The 20,150-nt window shown below is 37.8% G+C and overlaps 1 pseudogene across 1 annotated transcript; it reads right to left on the reverse strand.

The window, feature by feature from the left end:
- Window positions 1-9,455: 9,455 nt before the first annotated feature.
- Window positions 9,456-12,124, reverse strand: LOC143546628 (expansin-A1-like; annotated as a pseudogene). Its single transcript, XR_013137620.1, has 3 exons — window positions 11,910-12,124; window positions 10,529-10,791; window positions 9,456-10,019 (listed from the first exon to the last, which is right to left on the reverse strand). The product of XR_013137620.1 is annotated as an expansin-A1-like (transcript).
- Window positions 12,125-20,150: the final 8,026 nt, after the last annotated feature.

Raw genomic sequence — 20,150 nt, forward strand, 5'->3', positions numbered from 1 at the left:
GTGTGTGTGAAGACTTCTGGGCTCACTCTGTGCCTCCAGCTGAAAGGAGGTTTCAGGAGGACCGCGCTCGCGTGGACTTGCTCAATGACCATCTTTTTGCTGGGTCTGCGTTCTTTGCTGCCTCCCAAGAGCTTCGCTATGATTATGTAAAGGTGCGTGATGCTCTTGCGGAGGCCAAGCAAGAGGCTAAGGTATCTGCTTGGAATCTTTCTGACGCTCGAGAGAGAGCTGAGAAACTCCAAGCAGGACTCAGCGAGAACCGAGCAAGTGCCAACGCTGCCTTCGTGAAGCGCGGGCATGAGCTGCAGGCTGCGCGGGAGAAGCTGCAGGCAGCAGAGGCGGATGCGGCCAAGTACGCGCGGCGAGTGCGCGATTTGGAGCTTGATGCAGAGGCGCGTGATCAAACTCTTGTGCAGGCTATCACTAACAAATCTTTATTAGAGAGTGAGGTTGCGCGCCTGAAGAAAGAGCTTGAGGCCGCGCGGGCAGAGAAGGATGAAGCCCTGGCGATGGCAGCGTCTGGCCAAGAAGAGCTCGATGCTGACCGAGCGGAAAGGAATGAGGCCTTGGCGGCAGCAGCGTCCGACAGAGAAGAGCTCAAACAGACCAAGGAAACTGTTGAGTTGTTAAACTCTCAGATTCCTGCTCTTGAGACGTCTGTTTCTTCCCTCGCGCAGGATCGCCAATGGCTAGTCTCACAGGGTATGACTCGTTGCGCCTATGCGATGAAATACTCAGACGAGTTTCAGACCCTTGTGATGGATTGCAACGCTGCCTCGCGCTTGGTGGGTCGAGCTGAAGGGTTTAAGGATGGCTGTGAATATAGCATGCTAAAGAAGAACCCATCCGACTACCCTTATCAGCTCGACGTTGTCTGCGCTGACATGGCCGAGGTGGGGGAGAAGTATTTGAAAACTCTCATTCCCATCCTTGAGCCGGTATTTTAACCTTAATGAGTTTACCTTGACTTATTTTCCTAGTCTTTTTGTACTCATACTTTTCCTTATGATTTGCAGATAGCCTCGCTTGCTGATCAGCCCGATCTCGGCGCTCTAAAGAAATTACTTGACGAGTGTGAAGGGGCTGGTGGCGGCGATGATGGCGCGGGCAATGCTGCCTCTGCTAGCGGCTCTGGCGTGGCCAAAGGACCCGCTCCTGACACTATTGTGATAGAAGACGACTCCATTCAAGACGAACAGCTTGACTATGGCAAGTTTGGAGATGACGAGGAGCGGGCTGCGCCAGATGCTGAGGGAGGTAATGATTAGGGCGATGAAGAGGCTGACGTTGATATAGAGACTTGAGAAGCCCTTCATGTTTTTTTTTTATTTGTAGTTTGTATCTCATCATTTTGTAAATTTGTAAACTTCTATGTTTTGGAATGAAATTTTGTTTTTCCCTTATTCGCATCTTGCGCATTCCCCATTCATCTCTTTATATTGCATGTTTGCTTGTTGAATATAAGATATGCTTGCACGTTGAAATTTGAACAAGGTTGTAAGGAAATTATTTTACTTAATCCTTGTCATATTTTAAGTGATTTTGCGATATCCTGACTATGCTGACACGTGCCTTGGCGTTTCATTATTCCTTTTTTGCCCGACGTTTATTATAGGGAATTATGAGTTTTTTAGCCTTTACGTGTCAGTATGTGTTACTCTGATATCCATTACAATTCCATGCGCGACCTCGACCTGAGACCTTAACAACTATGTTTTGGCATGTGCTTTGCCTTAGTTGTGCTTAGGTATTTTTATGGTCTAGCTGCGCAGCATGTAGGATGGATGTTGTGAGTGATTTGAGCTAAGGCTCGTATTATTGGGCTAAGGCCCTGAGCTAAGGCTCATATTATTGGGCTAAGGCCCTGACGTTTTAGAGTTAAAACTCGTTAACGCGTTTGAGCTTGAAGCTCGCGCATGTATGTTTTACTTCGTTTTATTTTTAGTTTTGATGTCAATACAATGTTGTCATATTGCTCAAAATTAATAAAGGGAAGTGTGAAACATGTATGCAAAAGGTAATAGAACACACATTAAGAGAAAATAGCGCTTATCATTATTCATAATGGCTTAAAAAGCCTTGATTACAAACTTGACAATTTTTACATGAAACATTTTCTAAGCTGTGCTGCGTTCCATGCGCGCGGGATCTTCTTTCCATTCAAATCTTTTAAAGTGTATGCGCCTTTTCCCAATTATTCCGAGACTTGATAAGGTCCCTCCCAGTTGGGGGACATTTTTCCCGGAGGTATTGCGCGGCTAGCTTCATTGTTCCGAAGGACAAAATCGTTCTTCTTGAAGTGGCACTCTTTCACGCGTTGATTGTAATATTTTTCTAGTTTTTTCTTGCATTTGGCTTCACTGATGATAGGCGCCTCTCTGCGCCCTTCAAGTAAGTTGAGATCCAACCTCCTTTCGCGCTCGTTATCAATCTTACTCATCATGAGCACTCTATGGGATGGGCATCCAATTTCTGCTGGAATCATAGCCTCCGTTCCATAGGTTAGGCTGAACGGTGATTCGCCATTGCTGGTTTTGCTTAATGTCCTGTGCGCCCACAGGACATTAGGTAGCTCCTCGACCCATGAATGGGATTCTCCCTCCAACCTTTTCTTCAGCCCATTCACAAGCTTTGGTTCGCGCGCTCCACTTGGCCATTCCCCTGAGGGTGGTATACTGAAGTGAAGATTTGGTTGATGCGCAATTCCTTGAGCCAACTGGATATCTTCCTGTCGGTGAATTGTTTGCCATTGTCGCTCACAATTTCCATGGGCGGGCCAAAACGGCATATGATGTGGCTCCAAATAAATTGTTTCATCGCCTCGGCTGTGATTTTTGCTAGTGGCTTGGCTTCAACCCATTTTGTGAAATAGTCTACTGCCACTACCAAAAATTTTACTCGCCCTTGCGCTTGCGGTAGGGGACCCACAATGTCGATTGCCCATTTGTGGAAAGGCCATGCGGAGGTCACCGGAATCAAGTTGTTCTTTGGCCGCATGGTGTTTGGCGCATAGCTCTGACACGCTTTGCATTTTTGGATCTCTTTTAACGCGTACAAGTACATGCCTGGCCAATAGTAACCTGCGCTCATTGCCTTGGCAACCACCATGCGCGGGCCAGCGTGTATTCCATAGATTCCTTCGTGTATCTCTCTGATCACATAGCTTGCTTCCTCAGCATCTAGGCATTTCATGAGCGGTCCAAGATAAGAGCGTCGATATAACGTACCATCAAGCAGCTCGTAGTTCTGCGACTTGTGTCTTATCTTCCTCGCCTGTGCGCGATCGTCCGGTATCTTTCCCTCCTTCAAGAATTCCATTAATGGAGTTATCCATGATGAATGTGTTGTATGAATTACAAGAACAGACTTCGCTCCCACCGACAGGTTGCTCATTACTTCCACCCTGACATCTTTGCCAAATTGATCGAAGCTGGTTGATGCCATCTTACTCAGCGCGTCGGCAGACTTGTTTTCACTACGCGGAATATGTATGATTTTGAAGAAGTCTAATTGCTCGATGAGTTTTCTCGCCTGCTCTAGATACAGAGGCATGGTGTTCTCCTTGGCATCATAAAGGCCATTGACCTGTGCTGCTACCAAGTATGAATCAACATGGGCCTCTAGCTTTTTAACTCCGAACTTGTGCGCGATGCGCAGACCAGCCAGCAGGGCTTCATACTCAGCTTCATTGTTGGTGCTCTTGAAATCCAACCTGATTACGTAAGTATACTCATGACTTTCTGGATCCACCAGCTTGAGGCCTGCGCCGGACCCTTCATTGTTTGAAGCTCCATCAGTGAATAATCTCCAAACATTTTTTTCATTATTGGCTTGCGGAGGGTCTACCTCGCGCTGAGCCTCTTCAATTTTTCCTTCAGGGATTTCTGCGATGAAATCAGCTAAGACTTGTCCCTTTATTGCTGGACGGGGCTTATAGGCGATCGTGTGCTCTCCTAATTCCAGCGCCCATTTTGTCAGCCTTCCTGAGAGCGCGGGACGCCGCAAGACTTGCTGGATGTTGTAACCAGTCAGAACTTCAATAGGATGACCATTGAAATATCTATGAAGCTTGCGCGACGCGTGTGTTAGTGACAAAACTAACTTTTCCATGATGGAGTAGCGCGTCTCAGGATCTGTCAGCACCCGACTCACATAATAGATTCGTGTTTGGATTCCCTTGCGATCCACCAACAACACTGCGCCGATGGCGCGCTCTCCTGCTGACAGGTACAATGTTAGAGTTTCGCCAGGAAGTGGAGCTGTGAGCGCAGGCAGATTTTTCAGACATTCTTTTATCTCACTGAAAGCTTGCTCGGCCTCAGGCGTCCACTTGAATTGGCTTTTCTTTAGTCAATTTCTCAATGTGTTAACAAATGGGGTAGATTTGCTTGCATGGTTCGCTAGGAACCTGTTAATTGATACCAATCTACCATTCAACTTTTGAACTTCCTTCATGGTGGATGGTGAGGGCATGTCAAGGATAGCCTCCACCTTCTCTGGGTTCACCTTGAAACCATCCTTGGTGACCATTACACCTAGAAATTTCCCTTCTTCTACGCCGAATGTGCATTTGCTCGGGTTGAGCTTCATGTTTACTTCCTTTAGGCGCCAAAGGGTTTCTTCGATGTCTTTGAGCATTTGTTTTTCCTCCCTGCTTTTAATCACCAAATCATCCACATAGACTTCTAGGTTTCTTCCAATTTGCTCGCTGAAAACCGCATCCATGAGTCTTTGGTAGGTGGCTCCTGCATTCTTCAAACCAAAGGGCATTTTTGTGTAACAAAAAACACCCTTGTCAGTTCTGAAGGTAGTCTTGTCCTCGTCTTGTGGTGCCATTTGAATTTGGTGATAGCCCTTGTAGGCGTCCAGGAAACATTTGAGCTTAAATGGCGCGACAGAGTCCACCTTCGCGTCAATGTTTGGGAGGGGGTAAAAATCTTTTGGACATGCTTTGTTGAGGTCCTTGAAATCAATGCACATCCTCCATGACCCGTTGCTCTTCTTTACCATCACAGGATTGGCTACCCATGTTTGGTATCGTATTGGGCGGATGATATTTGCGCGCAGTAGATCTTCTACTTGCTCATTCATGGCCTTTGCCTTCTCATCCCCTATGACTCTCTTCTTTTGAGCAATTGGCTCTACAGACTTGAAGGTGTTGAGAGAATGTTGCGCCAGGTCTCGCGGAACCCCAGTCATATCAGAATGTTGCCACGCGAAGACCGACATATACGTTGTGAGCAATCTTTTCATTCTCAACCTTGTGTCGTCTGATATCGTAGCTCCAATTGTGATTGTTTGCTCTGGGAATTTTGGGTTGAGAATCCATTCCTCCGGCGCGTTGTTTGCCATTGGAAGTTTCATTCTCCCTTCCCTCGGTATACTTGTCACTGCGCACAAATGATCTCGGTATACAAATGTTACACCTGTTGGTGTTGGAAACCCCAGCGCGCCGTGCGCTGGTGACGGTATGGCGTTGAATTGAGCAATCGTTCCTCTACCCAAGATCATATTGTGGCATGAAGTGGTGGGCAAGACCAAGAAGTTGACAATTTCGGCTCGCTTGTGTTTCTCATCCCCCATAGTTAGTTCAAATTGTATCTGACCTAGGGGGTGAATGATTTCATTTGAAACACCCGAGATTGGTGCATTCACAATTTCGAGCCTTGCTTGGTCTGCTGGATCCAACTTCCTGAAACATTGCTCATACATGATGTATGATTCACTGCCAGTGTCCACCAGGACTTTTGACACTTCATAATGAGCAATGTGTGTAGTGATGACTAGAGGACTGCTGATAGACGGGCCTCCCCTGATTCTTGGGAAGATTACTTGTTGCTCCCGCCAATCTCCTTGGACTTGCGCACTTCTATTTCTCGATCTTTGCCCTTGCCTTCCTCCCTCGGCTACACAGATTCTTTTGAACTTTTTGCTGGCTGAGGCTCCATCTGGTTGTTCATTCTCTGGTCTTGGGTTTTTCACCAGGTGAGCCAACTTGCCTGATTTCACATCTCTTTCAATCGCATCCTTCAAATGGTGGCATGCATCGGTGTTGTGCCCTGTGGACTTGTGAAACTCACAATACTTGCCACTGTTTGATGGTCCCTTGTGGAGTAATGGCTTGGGGCTTTTAAACTGGACATTCTCTGTGCTTAACACTTGTGAAGGCGTTTTAGTGAGGGGAGTCCATATTCTTGGTAGAGGTCTGTTAGGCTCTCTGCCGCCTTCCCTCTTGTTACTTTCTCCGCGATTACGAATGTCTTTTTGGGGCTGGGGTGAGCTTGGTTGCGCCTGCTTTTCTGCGGGAGAAAAACTGGTTTGTTGCAACCTGGACCATACGGAGTTCCGTTTGCCCCTCCTTTCATTGTTGCGCGGCGCTTCTGTTTGATGCCCTCTATCTCTTGCTCTATCTTGGGCAATTTGTTTTTCATTTCGCGCGAAGACTCGCGATGCTTCCATTAGCTTGGCCCAAGTGGTTGGCATGCCATCTCTGCTCACGAGAGCTCTGCGGAGTTGATCACTGCGCGCACCTTGTATAAAGGCCACGCGCAAGAGTTGCTCAGTGATACCTCCAATTGCAAGAGATTCCTGATTGAAACGGGTTATGTAGTCTTCAATGGTTTCATCATTCCTGCGCACGCAGTGCATGATGTCATCGGGGTCGCGCGTGTGTCTGCGCTGCTGTACGAAGTGAGCCTGGAACTTCTCTAATAGCTCTTCGAACCCATCGATTTGTCCAGTCGGCAAGCTTTCGAACCAGACACGCGCTGCGCCCGTGAGGCAGCGAGCAAACATGTGACACCATGTTGGCATCGTCCAGCTTTCTAGGTTTCCAGTGTTGTAAAAACCTTGTAAGAAATCGTCTGGATCTGTTGTGCCGTCGTACTTGCCCAAATCACTTGGCATCTTGGTTTTGTGCTGAATGGGAGCCTTCGCGATGCGCTCAGTGAATTTTGAATGCTTCACCAAGATGGCTGGCCTGTATGGTGTGGTTACGTCCACTTGCCCTCTCGCTGGTGGGTTGTACGGTGTGTACAGATCCATATCGGCTTTGGCTCCAGGCGCTATGTTCATGTGCGCACGGAGCTGTGAGCCTCCTGCATGAGTATCGACTCACTGGTGAGTCGATCAGACTTTTCCGATAAGTAATAACTTTATTATTATTATTATTTATTTATTTACATTAAACTCTTGTACCATCCACCGGCGCCCACCAATGTGCGTCACCTATTGCATGGGCCCTTCGGGTTTGTCGGTGGCTTTATGTGGCGGTGAGATCTGACAGACATAAACAGATCCAGTTTAGTGGATAAACTCATAAATGTTGTGATTTTCATTTTATAGTTTTATATCCCACAAAATATTATTAAAATATATTTTGTATTGAAAACCGATAAATGTTGAGATGACGAAGGGTCGTTCAAACCGTTCGTTTAAAAATTGCTTGGAATATACTAGCTCATTTTTTTTGCTCAATTGTAACAAGCCGCTCTACTCTGTTCGGTTTGTAAATGAGCAAAAGTCTAATCGGTTCGGTTTGGCTTGAATATTTTAATTTATTTTATACTCTGTATATAATTATATATGAACAAATATATAAATATATAGACAACTCACATAAAATATAAGTATGCAATTTTTAAACCCTTTTAAAGTTTTCCTATTCCGTCAATTCTATAGTTTCGTTTGTTCGATTCAAGTGTTCAGAATACTATAAATTTGTTTACATGTTTATTATATCTCATTTCAAACTTCTTTCTCATAAAATTTTACAACCTATTAGTGTGTTTGTCTAAAAACTACTAATTTGATTACAAAATATATTACTTTTACAAAAGATATTATTTACAGCCTTTAAACTTGTTTCTTATTTAAACTTTTAGACTAAAAAAATAAATAATGCTCGAAAATCGCTTGATGTTTGATCGAAAAATGCTTGATTCGATTTTTGCTTATTTCGATTTTCAGTCGTTCGGTTCGGTTGTAAACGAGTCAAGCAATGAGCTAGTCTTCGCTCGATTGAGCTTGGCTCGTGAAAAACCCTAAGATGATGTAACTCATATATAAATGCAAAAGGTATCAGATCCATTCATCTATCCTTAAAGCATCTCTAATGGTGTGTATATCGCAAAGTTCGAAAATGGAGAATTCAGAAGACTAGAAAGAGAACTAGATAGAGGAGAGAGAAGAAACTGTCATGAGACGTGGACAGTTTTATTAGGGTGCCCATAGTGGGCGACAAATTAAGGAAAAACTAGGGCGATTTTTGTACCCCCCACAACCTACCAGGTGACAATAGGGGCGATGGGGGGGGGAGTGTTATTTGTTGCCTGTTTTGGTTTGTAAAGTATTATTATTTTATTGGTGTGTGATATATATATATATATATATATATATATATATATATATATATATATATATATAGGATCAGGATCATGAGATAACTTTTTTGAAATTGAGAACCATGAGAACCATTTTGGACCACAAAAAACCCAAAAAATAAAAAAAAATCATAAAATAAAAAAAAACACAAAAATGAAAAAAAGTAAAAAAAACCAAAATTCTTATTTTAACATCCCGGTTTCATAAAAAAAAAACCCGCTTTAGCCAAATTATATACACATATGTATAATATATACATATATGTACATTTACATGATTTTTTTATACACATGTGTATAATTTAAGATAAATGACACTGTACATATGTGTATATTACGTAACTAAAAATTAAATAAAATTATACATATGTGTATAATACGACGTTTTTTTTAATGAAACCAGAATGAAATATAAGAATTTTGGTTCTTTTACTTTTTTAAATTTTTTGTTAATTTTTGTTTTATGATTTTTTTAAAGGTGTTTTTAGTGGTCCAAAATGGTTCTCAATTTACAAAGGGTTCTCTTAGGATCCTTACCCATATATATATATATATATATATATATATATATATATATATATATATTAGGCTACAACAACATTACACTCTTAAAACAAAAACTCACCCTTTATTGATCAGGCGCCATATGGCGCAAATCGCTCCATTTTGTAGCTCGTCCACCGCACATAGCCTTAAAGAGAAGACATGAGAAAGACGAAGACAGAAGAGAGAGGATGTGATGATGGTTGACAATGAGGAGGTGGACGACACCTCCGTTGGAGATGTTCTTAGAATTTGGATCTGTAGATTTACTTTTTTTTTCTTCATTTTTTTTTGTTTTTGTTTTTTTTGATCACCGTGTTCATCCGTTCTTAAATCGATGAACTTTTAAGTTTTGGTGTCCTCTATAAAATTGTTGTTTCCTTGAATTTAAAATACTGATAGAAGATTAGAGTTATCATTAATCATGTTTTACACTTTTACACAGTAGGAATCACCAATTTACATATAAACATTTTATTATATCATATTTTACACAGTAGGAATCACCAGTTTACATATAAACATTTTATTTATATATAACCATAACAATACATAAAAACATAAACAATACATTACAATACAATAACCTTATTATATATTGTGTTGTAATAATAATACTAACAAAACTATTTTGTCAAAACAATATAATAAAACTTGCATCATATCAAAAAGAAAAAAAAAAGAGCAATAGTGTAAAAAGGGTAAAAAAAAAAGCCACCAAATCTCGACCGGCGGGCTGCTTCCACCAAAAAGGGTAAGCACGCCGCTGCCGTCAATATCTGATCGTCTTAAAACTGCAACGGGCTTGAGAACGTCTGACCAAATCCCCAGTTTGCCGGAACAATATCGGTAAAAGTTTTGGTCACACCATCGGTAGTAGTCACCATGAACGACAATGACTGACCATTAAGGTAGGAATTCGACTGCCAATTGGCACCCCAATTTCTTGACATAGCCACCCACCCAGTTTTTGATCCCTTCACCTGCACTGATTGAATGGATCCAGCACCGGCAATGTTGTGTATCAGAACTAGCTCAAAGTAGTCTCTTCCGTTAATGGTGAACCTAACTCCGCCGTGTTTTTTACAAGGTACTCTAAAAAAACAAACAAATAATTATGTTTAGATGTATGAAATTATAATTAGTATTGTTGTTTTAAATTAAAATACATGTAGATTAATAGTCTGGTTACAGTGGAACAACGAGGCTCTCCAAATTGAAGAGCGCGATGGCCTAAACATAAAAAGAAAGTCGTTTTAAGGAGAAAAAAAAAACAAAAAGCGGATTTTATATTTTTAAGTTTTATTTGAAAATTAGATTGTTTTGTATTTAAAATCTAAATATATGGCATTTTAACCCTACCAATTTTAGAAACTTTCAAAAATCTAATATTAGGATTCATTGTTACAAATGTTGGGGCAAACCATTAACAGAACCGTTTTGACCAATCCAGCCAGTCTAGTCAACTTGATCGGTTTGATTTTGATTCTCAAATCGTTTGACCAATCGGTTAAGCTCATAGTTACAATAAAAAACGGCCTGTAAACATCCCTAAATCTATGCAACCTAGTTATGCAACCATTTGAGATTGATGAGATTTAGACCTTTGATAGATGATGGGGATGATTCCACCTCTGTAGATTCCTATCTTCTCCCAAGCAGGCTGGGCCATATCAAAATGTTGACGTGGCGGTTGCACCATCCTCCATCATCGCTGGGTTGAGCGAAATTAGGTGGGCAGAAATTGGTAGCGGTGATTGTGATTTACGTTCCTCTGATGCACCGTCATTGAAGAGAGCGGTACTCAATGCAGCAGTTCTTGTACCATAACCCGTTGAGTATAAGTTACCGTACCCGCAAGCACCCCCTATAAACAGACACACGTTAGTTACATAGTTGGCTAAATATATCTTCTTCCTTATATTTTTATCATACCCTTCTTTTATAAAGATTATATTTTGAGGTATTTCTGCCTGGTATGAGTAACATTTATAATACAACAAGTTAGGGGTGTTCGGAATTCCTTATGAAAACTTCTTATGACTTTTCTTAATAAGTTACAATAGTGTTTAAATTTTCCTCCTCACATCAAAAGCAATCTCAAACACCTTATTTTTTTTAAAAAAGTTAATACGTTATAAGGTGATAAAAATAAGCAATCTCAAATACCTCTTAAATGGAAAATTATAACAATAAAAGAAAAGGAAAAGAATTAGAACAATAATAAAAAAAAAGAAAAAAGAATAGTATAAAATCTATCGTCTACTAAGTAATACCAATAAAATATTTCCAATATTGTTTCTTTATTTAGCTTTTTTTTATTGTTTTGAACGGCACTTATAATATTATTTAATAAAATATATTTTTAAGACATATATCTCAAGAGTTGAATCCCGACAATTTTAACCGTCCATTTCAAACCGCCATTCTGTTAACTGAATAAACAGAGAACAATTTTGAATAATACCAGCTAGTAACTTTTTTTTTGTCACCTACTAAATTTGAATCGTTAACTTAGAAACTATTTTATATCATTAGTAAGATTTATAACACGAAATTATGGGACCTAAGTTTGAGCTTAATCCTACTTAAAATCCAGTCACCTTGTTTCACTTTACACCATCAAAATGGCTAAACTCTATGAGAAGTTAGATAACACCACTCATGCATTAGTGTCCTTCTCACACTTATCATAATTCTAAAATCTATCACTTAATTGTTATCAAACTATTACATGGCGGAACCAGAGGAGGTTCAAGAGGGTCCATTGACTCTTTTACCACGGGAATTTGTTGGCTTTTTATATAAAAAATGAGATTTTTCTGTATAAAAACGTAATCTGAACACTCTAGATTTAGCCATTAAAGAAGGTAGCCTTATAATGACCATTCGATGGATATATATTGGTTTCGCCAATGCAAATTAATATACACACATATAACTCAAACCACAATTAGTGAAATCGAAAAGAGAAAACGTATGTACCCATTGTCCCTGAAGCATCGCTGCCGCCATAGAAGGTGGCATGAGCACGAATCCATCCGGAAGCAGTAAACGAATGGACTCGAGGGAAAAGAAGAATAAGAATTGAGCAAAGGGTTAGCAAAAGACAGCCAATTTTCGGCATTTTTGCTAGCTCTCAAGACCAGACCAATTAAGTGAAGAAAATGATACAGAAAGATAGGAACAAGAGTGGTGATTAAATAGTAACCAATCCAACAATGTCACATGTAACTCTGCAAGTAGGGAATAGAAATAAATACTTATTTAATTTAAATATTTGTATATTTGATAATTAATGAGATTAAAATAGAATTATCTATGCACAGAAGCCAATAAATTCTTGGATTCTGATACAATTATTCACACGTTCTAGCACAACATACAACGTACCCACATGTCTTCACCCTACAGAAGATCCTTCAATCTCAATGGACCAAACCTCACCAAATTGCCTCACTCCTCTTTTTACCATTTTACAACTTAAGAGGTGCAAACACCATTTTTCTACTAACATTAATATTTTATCTAGAGAATGCTTGAACCTTAGCTAGGCACCTTTGGATACCAATCAGGTGCCTTACTAGTTACCACTAGCTCATCTTAGGATGGTTATCAAAACTTTATATTCGTAGTCTAGAAAGCATTGAAGATATGGGTTTATTGCTGTAGATTTGAAAAGAATACACGACAATTAACACAATCAATAAGATAACTTTGTTACGACTATATCCGTAGATAAGGATACAAATTGTTGGTAACCCTAAGGAGTTTCGAAGGCAAATCTAGCATGGGTAATGGCTTCATCAATATATTAACAACTGATATCGCTAACGGGTCACACTTTTCACTAACGAGTCACCGATAGAATGTTGACTGACTACACACCAACGAATATTGTTGAAGGGTCGCCGACTGCAACATCATTGACGAATCCACAATGAACTATTCATCCAAAAATATTACCCACCATGTACAATCCGTCAATTTTCAATCTACAAAAGTTTGTTGCGTAGTAGTGGTAGATTATAAGGTACAAGAGCACCCACAACGCAATGGTTGTGGGTGTGGTCCGTCTGATGTGGCAATCCACAAACTTCACCATTTCAATTCCAACCATTGTGGCTTCAAGTTTGTCCTTCAAGTCTGTGTCTAAGAACCTGCAAAGGACTTGGTCTGTGGGTCCCCAACTCACATACATATATACATATATTATATATATATACAAATATAATAATTTTTTAATAGAATTTGTGGAGGTTTGGTGTTGTGAAAGAAAGTGTGTTTTTTGAAAAAGTTTGAAATTTGATGTGACGTTGATGTAATGGTTTGTAAATGTTTGTTGTTGTGGATGCTCTAAACGTTAGCAAAAACACGATATAACACATCATAACTTTATTTTGGTGTTTAGGGCGGATCTAGGTGTGGCCTAACAGAGGATGGGCCTCACACAATTTTGGCCTAGCTGATAGTAATATTTATTCTTAAAAATAAAAAATTGGTTGCGTCATGTGTTATTATGTGAGCTCAAGATTCATTTTCTCGCTCCTATTCTAATTCTTAATTTATAAAAAATAACTAAAAAAACAATAGTAATAAAACACAACATATTATTACTTATTTCCTATATTAAATATCTAATATTATTTTTATTCAGCTCTTACAATACACTAGTATCTATTATAATATTATATATATGTATCATAATTAGCAATGAAACTTTGTGAGTGAAATCCATTGTTCATTTCATTGCATACGATGTTCATGTTGTACAACACTTTAATACATAGATTAATCAAGTTTTACATGTCGTCCTATTATTTTAAGGTATTTATGTAATAAACATCTTAAAATTCAAATGTCACAACTATCGGTGATCCATGTTAAATAACGCCTTGCACATATCTACTCAATGAATCGAGTAATTAGATACCACATGGAACTAGAATAAGTATGACACGTGCGAGTTGTACTGGTGCATGAGTCGCGGGGGGGGGGGGGCATATTATTTGAATTTTTAAAAATATATAGTTCTTTTCTAAATTAACATTTATAAAAAAAAGGCAATAACTAAATATTATATCAACTAAAACATAGTAAAGAAAAGTATTTTGTTTTGGACCATAAGAAACTAGAAAAGGGTATAAGAAAGTTTAATTAAGGGCCCATTTTAAAACTTTCACATGGTCTCGGAAGGCATATGTATTCTCAGGGACGGCCATGGAACATAAGAAAATAATGAACGAAGAATACGACCAGTAAAAAACTTATAGAAAATCAACGAATATAAACAGATGCATACCATGATAAAGACCTACGAGACGACACAAGATAAATTAGACTATGCCAATTGTATAAGGTATGGGGGTGTAAGTGTGACACATTATCTTGGAACATATGCACATTATGAAAGGTATATGACGCCAAGATAAAGATACACACATGATGTTATGAGCTAAACACGTGATATAGTTGCTAAGTCGACAGAATTGTGTTGTCGATTAACAAAAACGTGAAGCTTAGGCTTTCCTCTAAAACGATTTAGTTATTGCATGTGAGAACCGTACAAAGTTCAATTGTTTCCACTTTCCTATGCGCCACATGATTTCAGTAAGATTTAAGATTGAACAATACATATATACACACACCACACACCAACACATTATCAATAAACATAAAGTACTATATATAGAGAGGAGGGTTTTAAATGGAACACATTTAATTTATGGATCGATACACACTAAACAAATTAAATCGCCGGTCTTTCATAATTTCTAAAAGTTTGGAATATAAGAAAATGCTTGAAATGCAATGTTTATTCGTCTATCCTGAAAATTAAAAAAAAATGTTAATTATGCAAATGTTGCTTGTGGTTGGCTAAAAATAGCATGTTTAAGGCCTAACTTCAGTTTAGCATATGTGGTTTTTTTTTGGAACAATTACGGGAACTAGCACATCTAGCTTATATTTATTTTTAGCTCGTTAGAAATTAATTAAGCCTTTTTCAACGTGATTGCAAATAGATTAGTTAATAGTTATATATAACTATTTTGCATCTTTAGAAAGGTTTTTGGTAATGCCAAGTTATCTCTCACTACAGGATCAAATGATCAATGCACAAATTTTACTGAGAATAATAGGAACTCATGTTGAATTCTGATCATGTAACATAACAATTACCAAACGTCATTTTATTTATCAACATTTAGAGAATTAGAGGTTATGGTAACATTAATTTAAACCATATAATTTGATAAGTTTACAAAATAAAAAAAAAAAATCTAATTTGGAGGCATCGTGCATGTGAATCTGTCTAGCTTTCTTCAGGATAAAATGTTTGAAAATATTTTATTAAACATTTTTAGTAGATGTATAGAAGTATATAAAAATCATAATTACTTTATTTATAATATGCTTGTTAAGACCTCATAGATCTCCAATCTCTTAGATTAGGAAATGTAAGTCAAGCCGCTCCGAGAATAACAGAGATTTACCGTTAAACGCTCACACCGAATTCAAAAATTAGATGAACTTGAATCCGAGCACGAATTTTATGTGTATGTGTGAATGTTCTGTTTACGATTGATATATGTTTGAAAGCGATTCACATGGTTTAGTTTGACATTGTGTGGATGCAAGCCTTCCTAGTCATGCAAATACACTTGCATGTGGGTATTGACATTGTATGTCAGGTGTTATCATTTCTCATGCCAACTTTTCTTTTCTTTTTTACAATATTGACACATATTAACCATATTGCTATAATTATATAAGATAAAACGGATTGTAATATGATATTTTTCTGATATCAACTAATTTCAAAATAATATGACTACATTAGTTTAACTTCCTACCTTTTTATTATTTTCTATCACGATCATGAGTTTCTTTACAAATTTTTACCGAGTTATATCGTGTTGTTTTCGTTTATGAAGGTGGTTGCCGATGGAAATTGTCAATGACTAACCGTCATAAATATGATACGTAGCTCTAAACGTTGCTCAAGTATTTCGTTTTTTTTTTATATATATATAATTTAGGTCATATAGTCATATAGACGCAACCATATAACTATATTAAATTTACAACTTATTATTTATTTCGAATCTAAAAGATACATATGATTGTACAATCACGCTTCCCTAATTGATCACCCCCCATGTTACCTGCCTACATATGACTAATTATTTAACATTCCTATGGCCATGTGATGATGTTTATATTATACAAAGTCAATCAACACAACTGCCCATAACTTAAAGTAAACGCTTTAGTCATTTCAATCATTATGCTAATCAGGGTTGACCACTTTTGGTTTTCCTTTTTAATAATAACAAAGGCCCGAACACGTGGAATCATCCTGACAAATACGTACACCGCCCTTTCGTCAGAAGAATAGAATGTGGTGACCCGATCCATCAACCAAGGAGGAAACCCACAACTAGCAAAATCTCTTGACTCAACCTGTAACAAAATGCACCATGCTCCGGTTGATATATTCAAGTCCACCATCTCCCATAAGAAAAGTCATGAAGTTACCGCTGGACCAATCGATCTTAAGCATGCTTGACAAAACCAAATTTATGTTTAGACAGAATATTTTGATTTAAGTTGCAGTATCAAAACTCCATACAGATTTAGAAAACCATAAAATCAAATCATAGCTAGTATATTTAGGGCTTTTAAGTAATGAATTCAAAGCATCCTTTTTCGTGGTACACCCATGAATATTACCCATGGGATTGGAATTTTTTAATGGTAATTATATACCGCTAAATATGACTTTATTTGGTTTAATTTGGTTTAGTTCAGCTTGAGTCAGATAATAAAAAAAATAAAAAAAAAATTGGTGGAACTTTAATTTTGAAAAATTGTTCGATAACCTTCATAATTTTTGAATTTATTATAATCAAATTAACCAATAAGTTTTTAAAAATAACGGATTTAGAGTTTTGGGAGAAACATTGTCATCAGCTACAAATTTAAATCCGTACTTCCGAACGATATGAATAGCCAAAGTTGAATTTTTGGTTCTTTTTTAACCTAAAATTAACCCATGTACACCTCTATAACCGGTGATATTAGGTGTCACATAGAACCATTGATTATGTTATCTATATCTATACTATATATAAAGCATGAGTTAGGGACCTCTTAAATTTTAAGAGTTACCAAACTCATTGCTTTATATACAACACCTAATGCATCAAAATTTAAAAAACTAGGGGTAATTAAGTCTTTACCTACAAATCTTACATAACTTTCATTCTTTCAAAATATAATTACAATTTTGGTCCCTCAACTTCACTACCTTTTTTGTAAAGTTTAATAATAGTTACACATATGCCCCCTAATTTAAAACCAACTACCCCACGACTTTTTAATGGGCATAACTTTTTCACACATTAATATTTTTTCAAAAAAAATACGTCATAAAAATGAGCATTTTATTCTCTTTAATTTGGGTATAATATTGTTATGGTTTTTAGTTTTAAAAATTTAGCATGTTACGCGCTTACCATTTAGAACCGGGTAACAAGTCGAGTCGGGCGAGTTCGGGTCATTTATAAAAGTACAATAGGGTCGGAATGAGTCGATACAAAAAAATGGTTATGGTTCGGGTTCGAGTAGAAATGGGCCACATCAGAACGTTGTCGAGTCAGAACGGGTTTGGGGCCATAATGGGTTGGTTTAAAAAATGATTTATTTCAAGTTACTGTATATTGGTTTAGCATGTTTTAATGTCGGTAACGTGCATTCCCGTCCGGTTTCACGTGTTCAATCTTTGATTACACGCAACTGCTTTGCACGAGTTACACGCCCAATTTTAGCATATGCGCTCACTGTCAGCATGTGACGTATGTACCGACACGGACTATGCGTTAAATATTGAGTTGCGTGTGCGCCCCGCTGCATTGCGCGGGCACCATGCTAGTTTGTTTAAAAAGTTGACTTGTGGGTAAGGTAGTTAATAAAAAAGTCACCACCCTCATTTTTTATTAGGTTATTTTTTAATGTTAAAAGTGAGTGCTTTGTCTAGTGATAAAAATATATAACCTTTAATTAAATGGTTGTGTGTTCTAGTCTCATTTGAGACACAAGAATAAAATAAGATAGAAAAAAATTAGTTATTCAAGAAAAAAAATGGTATTTGAACTTAAGGTAGCGTTTGGTATGCAGGAACGACATGATGAATGGAATGATTCATTATGTAGGAATAAAGATAGTGGTGTTTGGTTGCTCAATGGAATGGAATCATCCATTACATATGGAATCTCATTCCATCAAAACTAGGGCTGTTCAAAAAGCCCGGGGCTCGTGGCTCGCTCGAAAATAGCTCGAAAAAAGCTAGGCTCGAAAAAGCTCGATTCTAAATGAGCTCGACTCGGCTCGGCTCGATTTTTAAACGAGCCGAGCTCCAGCCAGGGTCAGCTCGGCTCGTGGCTCGGTCTTGGCTCGACTCGTTAGCTCGGCTCGTTGGCTCGTTTAGATTAAACCCTAAATTTTAATATCTATATATAATAATATCATACCAAAAAATAAATAAATACAAATTATACATATATTATGTCACACGATATCTAAAACATTATAAAAGAATAACGAAAATAAAGCAAATAAATTTATAAATTATCTAGTTTATAATTTATATAATATGTATGTTAAAATTATATTTTTTGTATTTTATATATCAAAATTTGTAAAATATAATATAAAAAAATAACAAATAAAAAATAAAAAAATTTAAAAAATTAAAGGAGTCCGGCTCGACGAGCTCGAGCTCGGCTTGAGCTTTATACGAGCCGAGCTCGAGCTCGATTTTTCAGCTCGTTAAAAAAAACGAGCCGAGTTCGAGCCAGCTCGATTAAGTTCGAGCTCGAGCTCGAGCACACTCTGGCTCGACTCGACTCGGCTCGTTTACAGCCCTAATCAAAACCATTCATTCCCACCCCCCTTTTTTTCATTCCATTCCTCCCTTACCCTACTTTCTCAACATCACCACCACTACCGTCGCCACCAACACCACTGACTTCCACCATCTCCGCCACCACCAGCGCTACCACCGCCGCCTGACCATAACGCCACCACCACTGTCGCTGCCTGACCACCACCTCCGTTGTCGCCACCCTTCCATCGAGATCACTACCAATGCTACCACCGCCACCATCATTTTCGTCGCCAAAGCTACCACCATCATTTTTGTCGCCGGTTTTGTAAAAAAATAAATATATTTTGAGATAGCATGTTTTTATTATTTATATTTGATTCATACAATTTTTTTTGAATACCAAACAACATAAAGTAATTATTCATTTCATTCTCATATGTTAACCAAACAAGACAAAAGGATGGTAATGATTCACTTCATTCCCTTATTCATTCCATTATTTCTCTTATTTCATTCCCTCTTCATTCCATAGGTTAAATGTCTAAGGACTATTTGGATTTTATGGTTTATGCGTTTACTTTAAAATGCACTTATACGTTTAATTGTATAAGATGGACTTAGTTGTTTTATATTTGTTACTTTTTACAACAAGTTTATATTATTATACTTGTATAATTTTAAATTAGAATAAAGTTTTCTTGAGAGTGGGTGTCAAGTTTTAGAGATTACTCTGGGATTAAATCATATACATACTAAAAAGTACTCTCATTAGTCATGGGTTAAACCCCGAAACTTTTACATTATGGAAAAAAATGGTTTTGGAATAAATATTAAATTTATAAAAAGAATGGGATGCTCGTAACATCACGTGGCATCACAAGAAAGAGAGTGATGTATCATTTTTAATACTATAAGTTAAAAAGTCTTGTCACTCTCTACAAAGCTTGTCTACAGATCTTTGGATGACTACTCTAAAAAAAAAAGAAAATTTATTAAATAATATGTATGAAACTAATTTGGACCGGCTGAAGCTAGCCGACTATTCAACCAGTAGAACTTGCAATGATTTATACCGACAATTTCACATTTGTACATACATCTCTATCTTTTTTATACCAGATTTTGTTATGTAGCTCTTCAATTTCATAAGTTCAGAAAATGGTCACTTATCATATTCAGAAGCCAAATAAACATAAAGGTAAACAACTAACTACTTTACACAAATACCAAATCCATAATCCACAATTTTATTAAAACTAGAAATAACACAAAGAAACAAACAAACAAACATCTTTATAACAAAGTTAGAAGTTGCTAAATACCATGGCCAAATTACC

The sequence above is a fragment of the Bidens hawaiensis genome, unplaced genomic scaffold (genome assembly GCF_021521415.1).
Source record: "Bidens hawaiensis isolate Kalapana, Puna unplaced genomic scaffold, B.hawaiensis_p1.1 tig00014406_1, whole genome shotgun sequence".
Lineage (NCBI taxonomy): Eukaryota > Viridiplantae > Streptophyta > Magnoliopsida > Asterales > Asteraceae > Bidens > Bidens hawaiensis.